The sequence below is a fragment of the Chiloscyllium plagiosum genome, chromosome 26, assembly GCF_004010195.1.
Source record: "Chiloscyllium plagiosum isolate BGI_BamShark_2017 chromosome 26, ASM401019v2, whole genome shotgun sequence".
Classification (NCBI taxonomy): Eukaryota; Metazoa; Chordata; class Chondrichthyes; order Orectolobiformes; family Hemiscylliidae; genus Chiloscyllium; species Chiloscyllium plagiosum.
This window is the reverse complement of record NC_057735.1, coordinates 20,123,254-20,147,096: the sequence shown is the minus strand read 5'-3', so window position 1 is coordinate 20,147,096 and position 23,843 is coordinate 20,123,254. Positions and strand designations below refer to the sequence as shown.

General features: G+C 39.8%; 1 protein-coding gene across 1 annotated transcript in view; it reads left to right on the top strand.

Moving 5' to 3' along the window:
* The first annotated feature begins 1,076 nt into the window (after window positions 1-1,076).
* plxna2 (plexin A2) overlaps window positions 1,077-23,843 on the top strand; it is a 455,048-nt gene continuing 432,281 nt past the window's right edge. Inside the window, exon 1 of the mRNA XM_043716237.1 lies at window positions 1,077-1,299. The gene's annotated coding sequence lies outside the window, so the exon portion shown is untranslated. The remainder of the gene's footprint in view (window positions 1,300-23,843) is intronic.

Here is a 23,843-nt window from a genome sequence, read left to right as displayed (position 1 = left end):
AGGAAACACACGCAGACACGGGGAGAATGTGCAAACTCCACACAGTCAGTCGCTTGAGGCGGGAATTGAACCTGGGTCTCTGGCGCTGTGAGGCAGCAGTGCTAACCACTAATATTAGTTAAGGAACAGAGCAGGTTGTGGACCTCTGTTGGTATTAAGCAGATCTCTTAGTTTCTCTCAATTGATTCTCACAATGTGGGTGGCACTGACAAGGTTGTGTTTATTGTGCACTCTTGAAAACATATGCCCTGTTTTTGAATTTTGGACTGGAATCTTTCACATATTCTTGCAGAGGAAGAGAAGGTCAAGGTTTAATAAGATGAACAGAAAATGTTGGAAGTGCTCAGTGGGTGACAGCATGAATGGAGAGTGAAAGAGTTGACATTCCAGTTGTAGGAATACCTGAAATTTAAAAAAAAGTAACATTGTCATAGTTCTATCAGACTCCAGGGTGCTCTCTCATTACAGAGAGAGAACTGGTGGTTGTTTAACCTGAGGTGTCCACACCTCAGGCAAGGGGAAAATCCTTCATCATAAGATTAGCCCATGTGCGAATTAAAGCCACACTGTTGGCAACTCTCTGCATCACAAACCAACTGCCAACCAACTGAGCTTAACCAACTCTTTTTAAAATCAGGGCCAACCTTCCTGATAAGGACTGACATTTAAAAACCGAAAAAACTGCAGATGCTGGAAATCAGAATCAAAACAGAAATTGCTGGAAAAGCTTGGCGGGTCTGGTGACATCTGTGGAGAGAAATCGATGTTCACGTTTCTGGTCCAGTGACCCTGCCAGGGAACTGACAATTAATGCCACCAGAGCAGTGGTAACCGTGTGAATTCCAAGTAATAACAATCAGGAGTTGATCTATTGGGGGAAACAAAAAGAATCCTTTCTGAAAATTCATACATTTAAAGAGTTAAAGGGGACTGATTGATTCTCCTGCTGGGGAAACAGAGGGAGACTGGTGGAAGTGATGGCAAGGTATGCTAATAAACACGCAAAATGCTAATGAACGTAATAGGCTAATGAGTGCGTGATATGCTAATATGACGTATTCTAATAAGCGATATGCTAATGAGCTAGTGGCTGAGCTGTGCCTACGCTGGGACCAGGAGAGACAGAGAGAGAGAGAAGGACGGAGCTCTTCTGAAGAACTACGTTCAAAAGAAGGAGCTGAGCGTAGTCCGTCCAGGTTTGAAAGCCGGAACACGCTCAGAGAGGAGTGCAGCAAGTCAGAAGCGGAGCATTGGAACTGCCAGCAAGAAAAGAAGAATTAATAAAGGAAACCACAGGCAGTGAGTGAAATGTTTTCAGTTATTAACGTGGAGAGAGAGAGGGCAGAGTAGAGTAGACAAGGGAGAGAAAAATACACTGAGGATATTTTTTTATAAACCAAGTGTGAGTGGAACATTTCTGGTCGGAGTGCAGGGATAGGCAAAGAGGGATATGGGGTGACTGGGGGCGGGGGGAAAAGGGAGACGCCAGGTTCTGGGGGAAGAAGTTGCTGCGCAGAGTTAACTAGCAGAAAGATGAGGATGAGGGAGTCCCGTTTGCTGGGAGAGCTGAGATACCGAGAGGGAGGCAGATGGTCCCGGGATCCAGAAACACGGGCACGGAGAACCCACCGCCTCAACAACATCACAAACTGTCCACTTGCTCGCCTTGGAGAGCTTGGCATCAGGAGCGCTGGAGGAAGCGAGGGAGTGAGAGTCAGTCGGCAGGTCAGCGACTGAGTTCCTGGTCGGTTTGCTCCATCTGGAATATACTGCAGTACAGAGGATGGAGAGACTGGCATTGAGAAAGGCAAGTGACTGATCGATGGGGAGATTACAGAAAAAGCAGATGGGAGGCTCCAACTAGGATGAAATTGCAATAAATCTGTCAATTCATTCCTAATAGTATTTCAACAAGGGCGAATTAGGCATTTTGAAATGTGTCAGTAGCTTGTGTGCTGACCAACCACTTCCTAATAACTCCTTTATTTATTGCTCGTGTATTATCGCAGTTTGACATTTTTGACTACAGTTGGGAAAGCTATCTTCGTGGCTTTCGAAATAAATTGTTGCGGAGAAGTAGAAACCTCGGGCGAGTCTGAATGCACCCTAGCTGATTGTAATACTGGGCTTAAGGGGATCTGTAGGGAAGGTAAAGGTGTTTCGAGTCAGATTCGGTTCAAAGAGTAACAAGGGGAAGTATGTGCGAGGAAACGTTCTGTCAGTTACAAGGTTTGAATAAGGCAAGAGCAAGAAAGATGGTTTTAAAATATAGAGGGGAAATCTATATGAATAAAACATAATGGGGAGTCTGTATTTACTGAAGTTCTTCTACAGTACATTTACTTATTCTTTGATACTGTGTAGCAAACAGTGTTGTACAGTTCCCTGCACATCGGGGATGTTGGATCAATGCATAGCAGTAACAGATGTCTATTTCTGTTACTTTCCTCTACTGATGGATATAGCCAAAAGGGATCTGTTTAATTACATTGTATGTGCTACAGCTATGGAGCAGATTCAGAAGGAAAACAGAATATACTGTGATAGGAAAATGCCCGAAAGCGATATTTCTTCTTGCAAATGACCTGAATTACTATCTATATCCAAAAGCAATTTTAAAACCTATTCCTGGCGATATCTTCCAGACTTTTTATTTTGGCTTGTACTTTTTTTTTGTTGAACTGACATTCACCCTTGGGCGTCTCTTTAGGGGTCAGGTTGCTCTGTCGAGAAAGAAATTGTTCACAGTAGGGGGAAGTGCAGGACAATTGTACTGCTCAAATGTGCCTCCTGGTGGCTCAGGAATCATCACTGACCATGTCTACAGATGTGCTTATAAGCAGGAGCTGGAAGGTAAAGCGAATAATGACGAAAGGGAAGCTAGAGAAATAACGCTTTTTGTTCCAAACAAAGAGCAAAACAAAGGCATTGAATAGAGTCCTGTATTTTAACAGGACAACTGGCAAATTTATAACCTGATTATCGGAGATTGTTGTTTTCTGGCAATAGGAACTTATAGTTTTTACGTGGGCAAGTATTTGAACAAATCCAAAAGTGTACTCATCTGCTTTGTTGGCACACTTCTGACATGCCACAATCTTTTGAATGAATGAGCCAGAAAATTGAGTTTGAAAAGTAGAGACAGTATTAGAAAACTGAAAGGGGAAGGAGGGGGAAGATATTCCCCCACCCTACACCATCACCACCAAACCGCCATTCCAGAAGGATTGCCTGAAAAAATGTTTCATTATGTACTGCAGTCTAGATTTTCTTGTTTTATTCGAGTTTCTTGCATCAGAAAAATGAGCAGAAAATTTGTTATCCTTACCTGTGATTGTAATAAGGTGTTCCACACACCTGGATTTTATGTGTAATGATCAATGCTCCAAGTTGTGTATTCTTCCAATACATGTCTTCGTATTGGGTGATAGGCGATTTGTTTCCTGAATTGTCATTGACTTTGCAGTTTCCCCTTGCATGAAACTCCCCAAACTGTTTTGTGGTGATATATGTGCTGCGTTAGATTTAGTGCTCCACTGAATTAACTGTTCAAAACTGAGTCAGTAAACTTGAATGACCAAATGGATGAGAATTTCACTTGGAGATGTATGACTGCCTTCTGTGATTACAGTCGATTATTTAGCGTTGTGATGTGTCTTTATACATTTGTGCAACAAATGCTGCTGTGAAGTCTGAGATTAACAGTTGTCTGTTCAAATGATTGTATTAGCTAATTTATTTTTCAAATCAGTCAAATCTTGGTAAAGTAAATATTTGCAGGAATTTGCTATACCACTTCAATTTGTGGAAATGCTAATATGCAAAGCTGTAGAGACAGCGAACCTGTTAATCCAACTGAAACCACAGTAGGTGCAACGTTTTCCACCATCACCACCTTATTTCACCTCCACCCCCACCCTGTCCCACCATCCAATTACCTCCCCTTGTCTTCAGAAGGAATTTCACACTTCTGTATAATAACCACAAGTGACGTCTTTCCCTTTTGCACATTGTGCAAGTGGGAATGCTTTATTTAGTAGAGAGTGCCAGAATTGTTGATGGTCGGGCATTCTCAGCCAATTCTTCAATGTGTTTGTGCTCAAAAATCCTAATGTACAATTTTTTTGGCAGGGATTGAAGCACAGTGACCATCAGCAAAAGCCTTGGCTGATTTACATTCTCCATTCCTAATGTAGAGTGTTGGGGCCAATTGTAGTGACCTGTTGCAATAATACCAACAACCTCCATTAACACAGCACCTTTAGTGTAATAAAGCATCCTGAAGCACTTCACAGGAGCATTAGAGAATAAAATGTGGCAATGAGCCAAATAAGTAAACATTTAGGTCAGGTAGATTTTAATAAGTGAACTGAAATAAAGAAAAGGAGGAACAGAAAGGGGAAGGAACTGTTTTTCCATAAGAGATCAATAATTAGGGTCCAGCCCAAGGGTTGTGGGATGTTTTAATGCATAAGGCAGAGAACTTAAACCAGTTGAGCAATTGGGGGAGCTCTTGGATCAAACCTTCCAATCCAGATCAAATAGAAGATCAGAAACTCATAGCGATCGTTATTCTTCAACTAATGTTGGGAATGAGAAAGCTTTCTCTGGTTGTTTTAAGGAAGCTTGCGTTAATAATTCATTATGTTCTTGGTGTGTATTTTTAAAAAAGTGCATGTTTTACAAGCAAAAAAGAAAATTCACCTTTCAACTCTATAAATTCATACCACATGATCATTTTGAGATGGAAGGCCATGAGCTATAAGGTTTGATTTTGGATTTGGCCTTTATTGAGGGCATGCATAGCAAGATCTATGATTTGTTGACATTTGTGCCTGAGCTTCCATGATAGTTTTGCAATTATGTGTGGATCACTGGGTAATGTACTGACTGGAAGATAGAAAAGATAATGTGATGCAGGTTTCTCTTGGATTGAACTTTATAGCAATTTATTGGAGGATGTTGAGATTTTTTGATTGACTGCCAGCTTTGCAATGATGATTACTACTCTTGCAGCCCCACCAAAAGTACACAATGGGACTAAACGGGAATATATCATTAAATATATTAAAGCACAGTAATGATGGAAGTATTAAGGGCACAACTACACCAATTAATATTACGAAGAATAAAGTAAGTTTTGAATTACAATTTTGGAGGTTTTTGGAATCGGGCTTTGCATTTATTAAATCGAGGTCCTGTGCAAGTTGCAGGTGACAATGGCCTCTTTATATCCACTTCTCCAATTCTTCGGCTGTTCAAGAATGTGAAAATCTTGCCAGCATCAGTACTTCTATTCACATGATATTGCAGAGCTTTGATAATTTATTTTTGAAAAGGTGAGGAAATAGCATTCCACTTATTACTTTTGATAGTATGGATGAAAATATAGCTGTGAGTGTTGTTGAATCTTGATAAAGCAGAAAAGATATGATTTTGAGGAAAAAGGATTTCCAGAGGAAATTGTTATTTTGGAATTGCTCCTTAAATATTCTTACCTAAACTTACACTAGGAGTTAGCTGCCCGTAAAAAGATGGATTTCTTAGCAATGACTCTTGCTTCTGTACGCCAAAACTTTTCAATTTGTGGTGAAAATATGTAATCTCTGTAAGATAGGTTTAAGTGTGGGAACATTATGCAAGTTTCAACAATTGCCCTTTCTTCACCTTTGTATTATGTTGTGGTTTTAGAGATTCAGCCTTACTCCATCAGTAACAGTCTCACCTGAGAGAATCCTGGGTTTACAGCTTCACTGTAGGGTATGAGCACACAATCTGAGCTGACACTTTGCTGAGAAGGAGTATTGCATTGCCAGAGGTGCCAACTTTTGGATCCGATTTTAAACAAAGATCTGTTTTATCAGGTGTGCATAAAAGATCTCATGGCACTATATGGGGAGGAGAAAAGCAAGGATGTTCTTCTGGTCTCCAGGCCATTATTTATTCTACAATCAGTGCCAAATATAGGTTAACAGTTTGTTTATTTTATTGTGCTTTCTGTGACTTTACAATGTGCAGATAGGCTATTGTGGTTGCCAGCAGAACAATAGTTACTACGGTTCAAAAGAAACAAATTGATCCTAATATGCTTTGGGACATCCTGAGGATGTGAAGGGTGTTATGATAATGTAGATTAGTTCTTGTTATTAATGCACAATATTAAGAATACAGAAACCCCTGTTGAATGTTGCTTACATGTCTTTTTTAAAGTTTCTATCCAAATCTTGTTTACAGGGTATTTATTATACATTGTTGAAAAATGTGGTGCTGGAAAAACACAGCAGGCCAGGCAGCATCCGAGGAGCAGGAGAATCAATGTTTCGGGTAGAAGAAGGGCTTTATGCCCAAAATGTCGATTCTCCTGCTCCTCGGATGCTGCCTGGCCTGCTGTGTTTTTCCAGCACCACATTTTCCAACTCTGGTCTCCAGCATCTGCAGTCCTCACTTTCTCCTCCATATGTTGTACATTTCCAGAGCTGGTCCCGACAGATGTTTTGCATCTTTCTCATTGAGCAAACAACAGCAATTTCAAAAGTTGTTATCATGGAGTCAATGCAGAAACATGGACTGAAGTCATCTGATGCAAATAGTTGTGTGAACAAGACTTTAGTAATTTAACTACCACTTCCTTGGGGTACTTTATACCTGTGCAAGTTCAAAACCATTATGATTAATACATGGTGTATGCTTATTTTGTTTTTAGCTCTCCAGGCCATGCTAACTTTGCAGGAAAGTAAAATATATTCAATAATTTTCTACCCTGATGGAGTTTGTATGTGCCATGGCAATTCTGGAAACTTCAAATAAATTAGGCAAAATATTTTATTTTTAAAGTGAGATGCATTTGATTTTTGAAGGTGATTAGTGTGCCTCCATGACTATCCCTATAGCAGTGGGCTCAGTGTGCAGTGGAGCTTTCTTAAGAAGGTAAGAAATAGGAGCAGAAGTAGAGTGTACAGTCCCTCCCGTCTGTTTCAACATTCATTGTGATCTTTGGTAATCTTCAACCTCAACTTCATTTTCCTGTTCTCTCCATTGCACTTTATTCCATGAGGATCCAAAAATCTATCTCTGTATAATGAACAATAGAGCATCCCCAGAAATGTGGATTCGGAAATTCCAAAGATTCATAACCCTTTTGAATGAAGAAGCGTTACCCCCCCCCCCCCCCCCCATTTTAGTTTAATTAAAGCCTAAATAGAGAATCCAAGCAGCCTTTTAACTTATCATGGTAGTGGGGGTAAAAAATGAGGATAATTTAATAGCTAATATTAGAAATGTCATCCCCTCGTCACCAGTGCTTAAACTCTCCAATAGAAGGTGCAAATTGTTAGTATTAGTCTACTGTTAGCCCAAACTAGTTTAAAAGTGGATAATTAAACCAATAATATACAATTGGGCATCTTATTAGTGGTAAATTCACTGTCATCTAAAGTCAAGTACTCCACCTGAACAAAATACCATGAATGTTGGATGATTAACTATTTCACAGAATAAATGTCTGTTGATTTAATTTGATAATTTTATTTGCTTTAGTCTTTAAGAATCATAGAAATATGTATTGATATGTTCCAATAGCTTTCTCACTGAAAGAATGGTCCAATTCAAGAAATACATTTGGTAGAGTTTTCCAGAGATAGTTGTTTCTATTTAATGGTGTTTCCCCTAACAGCTGTTTCTGCTCTGTTTTTACTTAACAAAATCCATGCACCTATACTGTCAATAAGAGTGTAGGGCCCTTCAGTGGAACTTTACCACCTGGGCCCTGAGACCCTTTTTCAGCGTTCTGCATGAAAAAATTGCCCTGAGTTACTTAACAGAGTCTGAATGGACCTGCCACTACTGTACAATAACTCTGTCACATCAATGTATCTGTTGGCCACGAAAGGTTGCAATACCTGTTACATGGAGGTTGCATCAGGGACATGTTAATCTTGATCACTGGCTTTTCTGTTTTCAAGAATGGCTGATGTAAAATGTGGAAATTGCCACTGAAGATATCTATTACCTTGTAAAAATTCAAATCAACGCAACCTAACCTGGACAAAAACAAAATTGGGTAATCCAGCATAAACCGAGGGGTGGACCATGATTAACCTGGTCAGTGTGACTGCCCAGATCAATTAACTGAGCCATGGGAAAGTTGAAGTCTCTGGACGTTGAGAATTCTGACCAAGTGTATTTCACAGGTGGTCTCTAAGAAGATGACTTGTAGAATAGTGTAACTCTTTTCCAGTAATTTGTAGTCCAAAGAAACAGCCAGTGATGCACTGGTCAGCAATTGCATTTCAGAAAAAGTCTAAAAGTAACAGCAAGGATCCATGTGGTGCAAAAGAATTAGCACTGATGCTATGTTTTTATATTTAGAACTCTACAAAGATGAAACAAGCGGTTTGGTTTAAGGGTAGCCAGTAGATGTAATTTACTTGGATTTCCAAAAAGCATTTGATAATGGTGTCAGAATATAGGGTAATTGAGTAAGATGAGAGATTGTGCTGTTTGGTACTATGTTAGTAAAGGATAAGTTAATTTACAGCAAGCAGAAAGAATGAATGTGTATTTGTAATTTGTTTTATTGTATGTTGGTGTAGCTATCTCTGCCAGTATGTATTACCCATTTCCCATTGCCCTTGGACAAGGTGATAGTGAACTGCCTTCTTGAACTGCCCAATGGTGGGAAAGGTAAACACACAATACTATTAGGAAGAGAGTTCCAGAATTTTGATTGTGATAAAGAAGAAAACATGATATAGTTCCAATTCAGGATGGCTTGGAGGGGAATTTGCAGGTAGTGGTGACCCCATGTATCTGTTTGCCTTGAGTTTCTAGGTGATACCTTGTGGGTTTGGATGGTGCTGTTGAAAGCATCATAATAAGTTGCTGCAGTGCAAGATGTAGATGGATACAATCAAACAGACTTCTGTCATGGATGGTGTTGGACTATTTGAGTTAGAGCTGCACTCATCCAAGCAACTGCAGAGTATCCCATCATACTTCTGAATTATCCTTTGTAGATGGTGGACGGTCTTTGGGGAATCAGGAGATGAGTTACTTGCCCTGGAGTTCCAACTATTTGGTTGGTGTACAGTCACTGAATTGGCAAATTGTAACTAGTTTGTAAACTGTTAAGTCATAACTTGCAGACTGTTGCATAGATCTCACTATTTCCAAGGGAGAAATGAAGGAGTGGACTTGGAGGCAATTTCCTTGATAATACAAAAATAGTTAAAAAGAAAACTGAGAATACAAAGTATCTGCAATGGGATTTAATTGAAGTGAGTGGATAAAGATTTGCTAGGTAGGGTGTATGTAATCAAATTAAGGTTGTCCACTTTGACAGGGAGAATAGAAAAGCAATATTATTTAAATGGAGAGAGACTGCAGAATGCTGTAGGGCAAAGGAATCTGATGCCCTTGCATACAAATCATTAAAAGTTAGCATTAAAACACAGCAAGTGATTAGAAGGCAGATGAAATGTTGGCTTTTTTTTTGAGGAACCAAAGTATAATAGAGATATCTCAGTACTGCTGGAGAGGGCATTGATAAGACTGAACTTGGAAAGCTGTGCATTTTTGATTTTCTTACTCAAGGTGCGACATATTTGCCTTGAAAGCAGATCAGAAATGTTCACTGGGCTGATTCTTGAGGTGAATAAGTTGTCTGATCAAGAAATGTTGGGCCTACACTTTATAGGATTGATGCTGAAGGGCTGTCTATTATGGTTTGATTTAGAACAATGGATACAGTCCAAAAATAAGAGATATAGATAGGGACATGGAAGAAATTCCTCTGTGAGGGTTGTTAACGTTAGGAATTCTCTTTCCTCAGCAGCAGGAGAGATTGGGTCATTGATTATTTTCAAGGCTGAGTTAGACAGATTTTTGAAAGACAGCAGAGTATGAAAGAGAGGCAGAAAGTGGATATAAGGATACAATCAGAACAGTCCTATTTTATCGAATAGCAAGGTAGTTTTGATGCCTGTAGGGCCTATTCCTGTTCCTTATGATCCTATTGCTGGTAGTCTTCAATGACTCTTGCTATATAATTCCTGGTAATGCGATTAAGCCTCTTCACTGCTATCTTTCTTCATTTTCTATGAACACAATTTTATGTGTGCTGCACGGTGGCATGCTAATGGATTCCACATGTTAAAAACAGATGGGATTCAATAAATCTTGATCGCAAAAATGGCAAATTCATGGATGGTGCGATGTCTGAAGTACTTAATTACGTTCTTTGTTGTTGAAATTAATGTTTGCTTTTTTTTGCATGGCTTCAAAAGTTAACGGAGTATGCGAAATACATGAGACTGATTTAAAAGATGGAAAGGGCATTTTGTCAAAAGTTGAGTCCTGTGGTCTGGGCTGTAATAATTATTCATTAACAATTGTATTATTAAAAATTTGATTGCTAGACTAGGGTTTCACGTTTGCATTTTTAATGAGCAAGAATAAAGTTTGAGTAGAACTTCACAGTTCGATCCTGGTGTTGTATAATTGCCATTGCCATTATTTCAATGGTTTTCCTTTTTGATTTTCCATTTGTATTTTCTTGGGGCCAAGTCTCAAGTGAAAGATTGCCTCACTGCAAATGCCAACCTTTTCCTGTCTAACCCGAATCAATCTTTCAAACCAAATAAGATTAAATTCACTTTACATTTTTTATCATACCAGTCTTCATCCCATGCCCTCGGGTATTTTCTACTATTTGTATAAGAACAGAATTTTTGGACCGACTTATCCATCAATCTTCTTGATCAATCAGAAAGGTCCCTCTGACATTTTCAATAGTAGAGGTTTCAACACCACATTCTTCAGCAAAACCTTTGTGTTTTAGGCAGCCAATGTGCTGCATTACAGGTGTTTAGCAAAAGTATTGGAAATATTTCAGCTTGTTGCTTCTCTTCCTTCAAGGAAGTAAACAGTTTCTGATCATTTTTAAAAAAAATTTGAAGAAAGTAAAATCAATACAATTGAAAATAAAACTTATACTCCTCCTTTCTGTCTGAAGGTTTGATCTCCCTAATAGAATGTAGTTTCCTGGATGCCCTTTGGGATCTCTGCAGGTTTCCATTATTCATGTTCAAACTCAGATAGTAATTGAGTATGACAGGTTGTTGGGATTGAGAAGTAGAGGGGAGAACCTCACAACTGAAGACAATCTTCTCCTTCACCAATGACAGGAATCAAGTGTGCAATTTTAGACCTTTCCTTCCCCTGCCCACTTGGTGGATTCCTGCCACAGGCCCAGCTGAGATCAGTTAACTCCACGCTGCCTGATGGATTGAACCTTTGAGCTTCCTTCTCTATACATATCAGTTCATCATTGGATTAACTTGTTGAGACATTGGAGAAGTGGGGGTGGGGGTGGGGACGTTTATATTTTTAGTTTTCGTTTTGAAAGGTTCCTAAAGTGATGACCTTTAATTTAAGAAGTTAAGTTCTGGCTGTTAATCTGTACAGTTCTGCAGCTTTGCCTTCGACTATCCAGGAGATAATTAAACTTGCTATTTTTGAAGAAATTTCTCATCACCTTTTAGGTAATTGTCATGAATGATGTTTGTAACATGATGTGGTACTTTAAGTCAAGTGGTTTAAATTGCCTTGCCCTGCTTCAGTTCCTAAAATCTTATTTTAAAAAAAAGTTATTGTTCTCCAGATTAATTTGTCAGGAAATAGCACTGAAACATCTTTTTTTTCCCTTGGGGGATCTTTTGTTTGTTTGTGCAAGGAGCCATTAAATAACCAAGTGGTTTTGGTTCGGTAAATTGAAAGGAAATAAAGGTGAGAGCCTGGACGGGTAGTGTGAGACTTTCAGGTTTCTGTTGTGTAATGCTAGGTACTGTTTCATAGAACATAGGAATGTAAAATCATGGTAAATAAGGGCAGAAATAGGCCCATTAAGCCTTAGAGAGTTTTGAGAAGATTTGAGAAACCTGCTCTGCCATTTATTATGATCATGGTTCACCGTCCAACTTGATACCTTTTCTCCCCTATATTCTTTGATCCCTTTTGCCCCAGGTGCTACATCCTATTCCTCTGTGAAATCAAACAATGCTTTGGTTTTGACTGCTTTCTGAGGTAGTGAATTCCATGGACTCACCACTTTCTGGGTGAAGAAATTTCTCCTCCTCTCAGTGCTAAATCATTTATCCCATCTCTTTAAACTTTGACCCTTAGTTCTGTACTCCCCCCACCATTAGGAATATCCTTCCTGCATCTAACCTGAGTAGACTTGTCAAACTTTTATGGGTTCCTATGAGATCTCCCTGCCTTGTTCTACTGACCTCCAGCAAATATAACTCTAATAGGTTCATCTTCCCTGCATGTGACAGTCTTGCTATCCCAGATATCATTCTGGTAAACCTCCACTGTAGTCCTCTGCAGCAAGAACATCATCCTCAGATTAGAAGGACAAAACTGCACACCATATTCTCAGTAGGGTCTCACAAAGGCTCTGTATAATTGTAGCAAGATTTCCCTGCTCTTGTTCTCGAATCGTGTCACTATGAAGGCCAACATACCATTTGTTTCCTTATTTCCTGCTGCAACTGCATGCTTGCCTCCAGTCCCTGGTGTATGAGGACACCCAGGTCTCATTCCAAACTCCCCCCTCTCAGTTTATGGACATTCAGATAACCTACCACCTTGTTTCTGCTACCAAAGTGGATATCTTCACATTTATCCACATTATGCTGCACTGGCCTGGTATTTGCCCTCTCATTCAGCTTGTCTGAATCAGACCAAAGCATCTCTGTATCCTCCTCACAGCTCACTCTCCCACCCAGCTTTCTGTCATCTGCAAATGTGAAGATATTACATATAGTTTTTCATCCAGATTATTGAAATATCTTATGAATAGCTGGGGTCCTAATACTGATTGTGGTACCTCATCAGTTGTCCAGTTACTGACATTGACCTTACCTGACCTGTACCATTTGGAGGTGCTGGGTGTTGGACTGCGGTGGACAATGTTAAAAATCACACAACACCAGATTATAGTCCAACAGGTTTATTTGGAAGCACTAGCTTTCAGAGTACTGCTCCTTCATCAGGTGGTTACCTGGTGTTGTGATTTTTAACTTTGTACATAGTAGACGTAAGTTTTTGTTTCTGTATTAGTGGCAGTAGAGACTTCCAATTCATTGTAGCTCCAGTGTGCAAGTTTTATATTTATGTCTTAAAGGGAACAATTCTCTCATAGAAAGTGAGATGATCTTCTCAAATGCAAATTGTTTTCAACATTACTTTGTGTAACTAAATCATAAATAGTTTCTCCTATATGGATTTTAACTGTTTTTCACAGTCTCTAAATAGAGGAGGGTTCTCTCTCTCTCTCTCTCTCTCTCTCTCTCTCTCTCTCTCTCACACTCACACTCACACTCACACTCACACTCACACTCACACACTCACACACTCACACTCACACTCACACACACACACACACACAAAATTCTAAGTTGTTTCTCTCCATTTTTAATCAGTCAGATTTTTGTGCTGTTAGCACCTTTTGAAACCAGGGAATGATATGTGGCATGAGACACCAAAGAGTGGAAAAAATAAAAAAAGATTACAAATTAGTTGAAGAATGAACCTTTATTAATAGACGTAACATGATTGAACATGACTAAATTGTTTATTTGATTGCATGTGAAGCAGTGACAGAATTGCAAAAGATTTACCAAGCAGCTAATATGGTTTTCCAACAAAGTTGTCTATCATAAGCTTGCTGTAAAATTCATGTGAGATCAGCCATTGTCTGAAGGAACAACTCAGGGTTATGAAGTGTCATTGCTATTGAGCACTGGATGAAGACCATCTGCCCAAGAGGAGCAAAGGGTGCAGTCTGCCAATTAGTAAGGTTGCTGTGCTTTCTTCTATTTGACACCCCAGACTGCGTGTCTATGCAATGAATGGAAATGTTTTCCTAAAAAGTGTCCTTATTATGGGCAGGTGGTCTTAACATATGTAGCTGTTGAACATTTGGCCCTGAGGCATCCGGAAAGTCTGCTGTTTGTTACAAATCATGTTTAGTGAGCTATTCTTGCTGGGTTTGACCACAGGAAAGCAAAATAATGACCCAATGGTTCCTAGAAGCACATCAGACATTTGAAACAGGCAGGATGATCCAGGCACGATGCCAAAGTTTGGTTACTTCACCACACCCACTGGCATCTTCAGTCGAACCAGAGATAGTTAAAAGATCAAAGCGGTTGCAACCTTTTGTGTACAGGTAGTGTTAGATTTCAATGAAATCAGCAGGACACACCTGAACACAAAAGGGAAGGGTAGTCATCTCACTGTCAATGATGAGATAATTGTTCCCTTTAAGAAGACATAATTATAAAACTTGCACACTGGAGCTACATGGATTGGAGTTCTCCACTCCCACTAATACAGAAACAAACTTGCATCTGCTATAAAGTGTCAGTAACCGGACAACTGGTGGGGTACCACAATCAGTGCCAGGACCCCAGCTATTTAACACTGCTACTGATTTGATACCTCTAGAGTTCATTTATAATTGAAAGAAATTGGATGAAATATAGGACAGATTCATTTGAAGGGAAAACGTTAAAAACTTTGCTGATCTTTCATTTTTGTAATTAATTTTCATCTGGACCATGAACAACAGCAACTTTTTCTTTAAAAAATGGAGAACAAATTAACTTATTTATTTGAGGCCAAAGCTGAAAGCAAACGTTTCCTGTGTAAAAAGTACACTATGGACACTTCTACTCTGGAGTGGCAGTATGTTTAAGCAGGTAGCAGATGCTTGGTCATTAATGAGGTCAGAACTGTACCTGGGAATTGGTTCCAGCAAGTCTGAGAGAAACCCTGATGGTCAAACAGAGGGAAAGGCTGGCATTTTCAAACTGGCCATTTCTAAAAGGAGGAGTTTTGGCTGTTGGAGCTTCAGCATGCAGATTTGAAAGCTCCCTGCCTGACCTCCCGTTATCCGCTTTTGGACGTTCAGAGAATAGAAACTAAATTATTGAATCATCCTCAGAGTGAACTGGAAAAGGTGGCATGGATCGATGCCTTCAGAAAATCAATCAAGACAATCCCATGTACCTGTGAAACCGCACTGTGAAAATTGTTTGTAATCTGGCCAGTGATTTTTTTTTGTTTGAAAGCTATCCCTTAACTATGTGTGAATGGGGTGATAAACAAAGATTTTGAGATTTAAATCATAGATGTTAATTAGATTTGTTTAATTTTGCTCTGCTGAAGTTGCTGTGTTGTTAGTAAATTCTGAAACCTTTTGTTCAATATATAAACCTGGTGTCTAGTATCAATTATTTGTAAAGTCAGGGACTGGTTATTTGAAAGTCTGGTTAGGAACCGTTGGGATCAATTTTTAGCATCTTTGAGGGTTTTGCTTCTGCTGTGTTCCAAGTACAGAGATAGGGAGGCTGATACTGCTGCCTGTCTGTTTCCATGTTGCAACAAAAGATGTGCATTGACACTCGAGAGATCACTTTCCTAGAAATACTTTCCTGCTTCCAATTTGCGTCAATTAATTCAGTTTTTGCCAATATTAAATTCTGCCTTTTCTGAATTATATGCATTACAAAATTGAAATAATTAAATAATGTTTAATAAAGCGTTTGCGAGAAGAATTAGAATTTTCAAGATTAGACTTAATAAATTTAAGGGACGAAGTATAGCTCTGTAAAATTCTGAATGTGAGCATAAGAGGTATAGTTAGTAAGTTTGCTGATGACTCAAAAATTGGAGGTGTAGTGGACAGCGAAGAAGTTACCTCAGATTACAATGGGATCTTGATCAGATAAGCCAATGGGCTGAGAAGTGGCAGATGCAGTTTAGATAAATGTGAGGTGCTGCATTTTGGGAAAGCAAATTTTAGTAGGACTTATACACTTAATGGTAAGGTCCTAGGGAGTGTTGCTGAACAAAGAGATCTTGGAATGGAGGTTCATAGCTCCTTGAAAGTGGAGTCACAGGTAGATAGGATAGTGAAGAAGGCATAGTGAAGAAGGTATGCTTTCCTTTATTGGTCAGAGTACTGAGTACAGGAGTTGGGAGGTCATGTTGTGGCTGTACAGGACATTGGTTAGGCCACTGTTGGAATATTGTGTGCAATTCTGGTCTCCTTCCTATTGGAAAGATGTTGTGAAACTTGAAAGGGTTCAGAAGATTTACAAGATGTTGACAGGGTTGGAGCATTTGAACTTTAGGGAGAATAGGCTAGGACTGTTTTCCCTGGAGCATTGGAGGCTGAGGGATGACCTTATAGAGGTTTATAAAATTATTGGCGTATGGGTAGGATAAATAGGCAAAGTCTTTTCCCTGGGTTGGGGGAGACCAGAACTAGAGGGCATAGGTTTAGGGTGAGAGGGGAAAGATATAAGAGACCTCAGGGGCAACTTTTTCATTCAGAGGGTGGTACAGGAATGGAATGAGCTGCCAGAGGAAGTGGTGGAGGCTGGTACAATTGCAACATTGAAAATGTATCTGGATGGGTATATGAATAGGAAGGGTTTGGAGGGATATGCACCAGGTGCTGACAGGTGGGACTAGATTGGGTTGAGATATCTGGTCTGCATGGACGAGATGGACTGAAGGGTCTGTTTCTGTGCTATACATCTTTATGACTCTATGACCCTAACGTGCAAGTATGTTTCTTACAAATAATTTTTTTATTCTGCACCCGAAGTAAGTTTTTCATGTGGTGTCATGCTATTAGTCAATAGGATATCTAATATATTAACAAATTAGAATGTATTTTCATTTGATAGTTTTTTTTAAACCATTATTGCCTTTGCTCAGTTATGAGATATGTTTGCTGATAGTTTGGTGAGAAGGCCTATTAACAAATGTAACTGGTGTCTAATTTTAAGAATCGGTTCAGCATTTAATGGGTGTTTTTTTTGTATTGTGTTTAATGCTCTCCGTTCAGTACTTTTTTGGACAGGAAATGTTGTATTTTGTGCCGCCTCAGATAACTTTGGTATAATGGATGAAAAGTGACTTTTGGAGAAAGCTGTGTTTTCTCAGACCAGAAAAACATGTCAATGAAAGATGGACTTCATTATTCACTTTATTAGAGTGTACTGTGTGTACAGCAAAAGGCCAGTGCATGTACAATTACGGTTTTCTCTAGTTTCCAAATGTTAGGTGTCATTATTTAAGAAGAACTGGGAGGTGCTTAGGTTCATTTGGATCCGTGAGAGATATCAGTCTGTTTGTTTTGGGAGAGCAGCTGATTGTTTAAAAACAGACTTGCTGAGTGAACGTATCTGGCCTATGTGAATGTGAACAATGGCTAAACACTGTATAGAGTATTAGATTATTTAAAAGTAAAATTCTTTATCTGGAAAAAGCACTGCACAGGCAATTTATTTATGAGCGAGAGATGTGATCGCATTGAAGTACTTGATTTCGGTTAAGCAAATTTTATTAACTTACATCAGGGATTGTCACTTGTAAGGCATCAACTAAATTGATGCGTCAGAAGTCACACTGTTACTGTTGGCTCAGGGAAGGGAAAGGCTATTCTGTTTTCACAGTTCCTCAGTGTTTCCCTTTTGGCCTTTTAATCAACATTAGAAGATTCTGTCATGCTGTTTTAAAATATCAGTGTCATCTTCCCCTTCCTCTGTTTTGTATCTCCAGAGCATGTTTTTGGGGAGGTGATGTGTTTGAGAGTGAGAACATTGTGTGTGTGTGTGTGTTTGAGAGTGAGAACATTTTGTGTGTGTGTGTGTGTGTGTGTGTGTGTGTGTGTGTGTGTGTGTGTGTGTGTGTGTGTGTGTGTGTGTGTAGTAAAGGGGGTAGGAAAAAACAGGATATAAGAAAGTGGGGTGATTGAGAAGAGGAGGGGAAGGGGAGATGATGGGGCAGGGTGAGCAGGCACATTGGTGTCTGGTTGGAATTCAGGGAAAGTTTGAGTGTTTCCCAATTCCTGCTGGTTCTCCCAGGAGAAGGTTGCTGGCCCTGGAGGATAAATCACTCTCTTGTGGCTGAAAGCTAATTTATGACTGTCGTGGCATTGATTTGCCAACATTTTTCAAGAGCGAAATCTGTTTGTTAGATGGAATCCCACTTTGTGGTCTACATCCTCACAAGTGGCAAGAACACAGCATGAGATTGAGGTGCTGTGAAATAATGATGCATTGATGCCTGCAAATGGGTATAACAGTCTCGTTCAGTACAACCATTTGGCACATGCTTTAAAATAGGAGCATTTCTGCCATGGGTGAATCCACCTGCTCATTCTAAGTATTAGGTTTTACCTATGGGTTCTATTCAAAAACAGCATCTTCCCTGCTGTTATTAGACTTCTGAATGAACCTTTCAAATTTTAAACTTAATGTTGATCTCGCTCTCTGTGCACCTTTTTTGCAGCCGTATTTCTGGCTCTGTTCTGTTACTCTTATGCACCTTGTGTGGTAAGAGCTGCCGTACTACACTCAGAGCAAAATGTTTTTTCACTGTACATGGGTGCATTAGATTAGATTAGATTCTGGACAGTATGGGAACAGGCCCCTTGCGGCCCAACAAGTCCACCCCAATCCTCTGAAAGGCAATCCACCCAGACCCATACCCCCACCTTATAGAACCCTTAATTAATGCACCTAACACAATGGGCAATTTAGCATGGCCAATTTACCTGACTTGCACATCTTTGGGTGTGACAATAACAAATCAATTCAAATGAAATCATTAGTCTCTGTGCCTACATTGTGCCCTCTCCCTATCATCTCACTTGAGGAGTGCAGGCGATTCTGAGTGGAGCTGCTGGGCAGCCTTCCTTTCAGTTTACCATACCAAATGCTTGTTTGCCATCCTTGAATGGTCAACGTGAAGGTAGCCTATTCATTGGCTATCACTTTAAAATTGAGCCAGATGCCTAATGCACAGAAGACTGAAGTGGAGAAAATTTGTTGTCTGGAGTGACTTACTTGGCCAGACAGGTGAGCAAGTTTCTGTGATTCCTACTGCTCAGCAACAACAAGAGAATTCAAATAATTCTCTGTACTTGCAAGCTTCAGCACTATCTGATTTTCTTTAAAGGATGATTCATCTTGGACTGCATGGTTGTGAAGCTTCCTGGACAATTCTTGACGTTTTCTTTGAACTGCCTTTGCTCACACAGTACTTGCAACTGCAGGATAAGGCTCAGGAGTAATAAATTATATGCCAAATATCAGAAAATAGGATTGAGGATCATGATTTCTTTGGGTGAAAAAGCCTCAATTGATGGAGCTGCCATGCAGAACCTGCATTTCCAATAAAAGGGAGTTTAATGTTATTTGGGTAGTCACAGAAACGCCTGTCAGGAAGGAGTTGGTAAAATGAAATAACGAAACTAATATAAACAATAGAAGCAAGGAGAAAATAGTCATGACTGGCTGTTACTTGAGCTGTTTCAGCAGAATAGGGTGATAACGTTACAAAACATACAGAAGTAGGAGCTGAACAAAAATGGTATATTCTAATTGAGAGAATTACAGGGTCAGTTTTCGTCAAGGACATTCAAGCCCACTACACCCTCCTCCTCACCAGAATGATGTGAGAGCTCCCAGGTCTCTCTTGAACAGAGGCACCCATCCACTCCTCCAACCCCCCCCCCCTACCCTGCACACCCAAACTCTCTCACTCTCCAACCCTGAGCTTTTCCTTTAGCTCAACTCATTTCCTCCTAATGCATTGTGACACTGTAGATACCCACATGGGTCTTGGCTGTACCTGCCTTTTTTGTTTGCAAGGTATAGCATTCTTTGTTCCAGTCTTAGTCAGGCCCCTTTGATAAGGTTTATTTTGTATTGATGACTACCTGTTGGTGCCATTTCTTGTGTTTTAAACTGAAACACTTCATCAACTTTGCTTCCATCTTGTATCCTTCCTTTAATTTTCCTTCATCCTGTCCACCTCCAACTCTTTCCTTCCCAGCCTTGAACATCTCAGTTTTTGTTTTTGGGACAAACTATTACCTAATGTTAATGATAACTCACCCAACTGCCTTGACCAAGCTTCTGTTCCATTCTGCCAACTTCTCCACCTTCTCCACAACAGTTCTGACAATACAAGCTTCCATACCCATGCTTCTGATATCTCTTGAACAAAAGATTTCATTCCACTCTGGAGGATTGGATCCTCAATTGTGTCCTTTCAACTTTTGTTCTCATCCCTTTCCCCTCCCCCTCAAAATCATGTTGAGGTTGTCCTGTTGTCCTTGCATTCCACTCCACAGAGTCTATATTCAACCAATTACCCATTGCCATTTTTTTGTGTGATGCTGCAGATACATTGCCACCCGTTTTTAGACTTCTGAAGGGACCATTCTCTCTGAAATGCCCTGGCCCATTTTTCAGACTCCTCTACTGCCCCCAACCATTCCAATTGCAGCACCATTCTATGCAAGGGTAGACCATGCACAGATGCCCCATTACCTCCCTTTTCATTGTCCAAGGCTCCAAACATTCCCTCCAGCTAAAACAGCAATTTGCATACACTTCTGTCAACCTTGTATCCTTTACTTACTGATTACAACTTGGTCTCCTCTAGAATGGGGACGCTAAATGAAAATTGAGTGACTGCTTTGCAGTAGTTCAGTCTGCAGGCATATCTGACTGGTCCGCCCCTATCATCATCTTAACCCACCACCTTCTTTGTGCACTGACCCCTCTCTCCCCAGCTGTCTGTGGTATTCAGTGGAGTGCAATGAAAGTTTGACAACTTTCAGGTATATCCGACAAAAAAAAACTCATATTGCAGGTGTTTTACAGTCTTTCTGCCCCCATTTTGTTCCTTAACTTGTATGTTTTTTCCTTTTGTTCCTCTCTTTGTTTCTGTGCTACCAATTGACAGCTACTTCTTCCTAACATCTCTTTGTGTCCCTCCCTCACTTTCTTCTTGTAAGACACTCCTTTTAAAGCCTACCTCTTTGACCAAGTTTTGCTGATCTGACCTCATATGGTCTCGTCATATTTTCTTTTTAAAAGAATGCTCCCGTCAAACTGTGTGTTAAAGGTGCCCTGTAAATACAAGTTAGTTGAGTATCTGAATTGTGGAATTAGAGAGACTTGTTCATGTTCAAAGTGAATTAACATTCTGCGCTTATTCATTCTTTTCAGTTTTCCCGAGTTTGACACGTACCAATTCCCAATTCCTAATGTGGATTTCACCGATTGTAGTTCTGCTGTGTGTGTCAGTGTGTACCTAAAATTATTTAATGTATTGACCTCGCCACCCAAACCTATTTGTGCTAACTTCATGACTCCATTGGTGCTTTTATCGGGAGTGTTTCAACAGCTGCTGTGATTCCCATCACTGCTAATTGCTCAACTGTCATGCATGGCCAGACGGTTAACCCTTTAAACAGCTTTGAAACAACTGATGTTCTTATGGAGTCTTTAAGCTAATTTAATAATGTGAGCTGTTTGAGACAGCAATACAAAGAGGAAAGCCGAGTACTGAGTCCTCCAGAGTTTGCTAAAAGTGATTGATATCTTTTGTGCCAGTTATCAAAGTGTCATCCGAATGTTTTAAAGTTTCCAATAAAAAATGATTTTGGGTATATTGCAATGCTCTGTGGACACCAGACTCCAAGAAGAGAATTGTCTATAGATTTATCATGGCCCAGTGCTCATCTATCATTTTGTCAATGCAACCATATGAATGAAAATGTCACATAACAGCAAATAATGACATTTGAAGCGGGGGTGCGTCTTTAATCTAGTGGAGAAAGGCAGTGTCTCCTATAATGTTCCAGGATGTTGTATCTTGGTTTCATCTGTAATATAGCTAAAGTAAAAATATATCCTCCTTTTCACCAGCATACGCACTGTGAGGAATGCAATTTACTGAACTGAAAGAAATAGCCTTGGTACTGACCATTTTTTACATAATATACTTCCATTATCTATGACACCATGTAGTATGAAAATACTCATTATAAATAGTAATCATTCATGGCATTTGGTAATACAGCAGTGCTATAAAACAGATTTTCACAATAAATTACTGTAATGCATGCTTCTCTGCTACAGAGTTCAAAGGGAATTCAGCAGTTGAAAGATTAATTTTCTAGTCACTGCGTGCTTGAGAAATTAACTCTATTGCACATTACAGTGCTTTCAAAGGGCATAGACATAGTGCGATCAAGATTACTTAAGAGATGTATTACTTTATTATAAAGATATATGTAGCTCAACTTTAATCTAATCAATTATGTTTGTAGAAATGTTGCTTTTCCCTTTTTAAGAATCTTGTAAATTCAAATGATTTCTCATTTGTATACTGTAACACGAGTGAAATATATGTGCAATCTTGAATTACTTATAGTATCTCTTCTGAGACCTTTGCAGTCAAAGGTCATTTAATTTCATGCTTTGTGTCAAGCCCTTTAACTCTATAGACTATGCTTCCCCAGATTTGCTCTTTGCAAAGGTGTCACCACAATTTTACTGATTTCACAGCCCGAAAGAATCTGTCACGGATGTACTGAGGAACCAGCCCTGAATCCTTTAGATGTGCATTGCATTCATGATGGTTGGTCTGATCGTTTTAACTTTGCTAGATTGATTGTTGGGTCTAACAGCTCAGCTTGTCTCTTTTGCCCAGTAGCCTTTTTTAGCTCTCCTCCCCTGCTGCCTTCTGTTGGCCGTGGGCAACTGGACAGTCTTCACACACTACTGTTCGAGGGCAGCCACCAAATACAGTAGAAATAATTGAAATGACTACTTGACTTTCTGTCTGATCACATAGCTGATTATTTGATCCATAAGAGAAGAAATCCGGCAAATTGAAATTAATTCTGCATGGGTCTCCATTCAGTTGGGATTTGTGGTGAAAATGCTTTGTTCCTGATTGCCATTGGAGCTGCACAATTTCTAGTATGTCATTATGCTTCATCGCGCACATCTGGGTTCTGTATAGCTTGTGAATTATAGTACTTGCAAGTGGTCCACTGCAGTTGTTCTGCCACATTATATATAGACCTATTGCAACTGAGGAAAGAGAGTTTATTGTTTTTCAATAAAATCTCGTCCTGTCAGACTATGTAACATTTTCCTTTGTGCTCCTTAGTCTGCTATCAAAATTTTGACTTCTGTATTTCCCTTCTGCCTTTTCCTTATTCGCTCCCTTTCTATTCTCTTCAAGGTGTTTACAGAATGGAATAAACTTTTACAGATATCAGCTGGAGCTAACTGTTGACCATCTGTGCAAACCTAAAAGTGTTCTTGAACTCTTGGCTGTAATTGCCAAGACTCTAGATACGCATAGAGGTCATAGCATTGTAATTAGGAATGGATATCTTGGTGGTTTTTACTTTTTAAATGTGTAACAATTAAGGATACCTATCGGTTGCCTACCTGGATACAAGTTAGAATCACAATGGCCCTATCATGATGTGTATAGTCACGTACCAGTTGGCTTCTCTCTTTTCAACTGGTTACACCAAAAGTAGTTTGCGGTGCTCTTGCATCTTTTGGATCATGGTGTCGAAGGATGGTAAAATGGTGGATGGATATCCAAACTTGTACATCATTGATGGTGACATGGTCACCAGCTGATTGGTAGCTGATTAAAGGCCATTTTACGCCCTGCCAGTGTCAGAGTGGCTTTCCTGTCGTGTGGGAAGTTCACCCCTGCCAAATTTCCAAGCCAGCAGGTGGCCCATCCTTCTGATCTCCCGAAACTCTGTCTGTGCTGATCCATTTTAACATTTCCTTATTTGCCTTTCTAAAGCAAATCACCACGGGAGTGTGCTATCTTCCCTGCAGCCTCAGCAGCAATCAGCTGTAATGTGGTGCTGAGGAGCTGCTAGCCCTCGGATTGAGCTGGCAGCTTGGAGACGTTGGATACTGAAC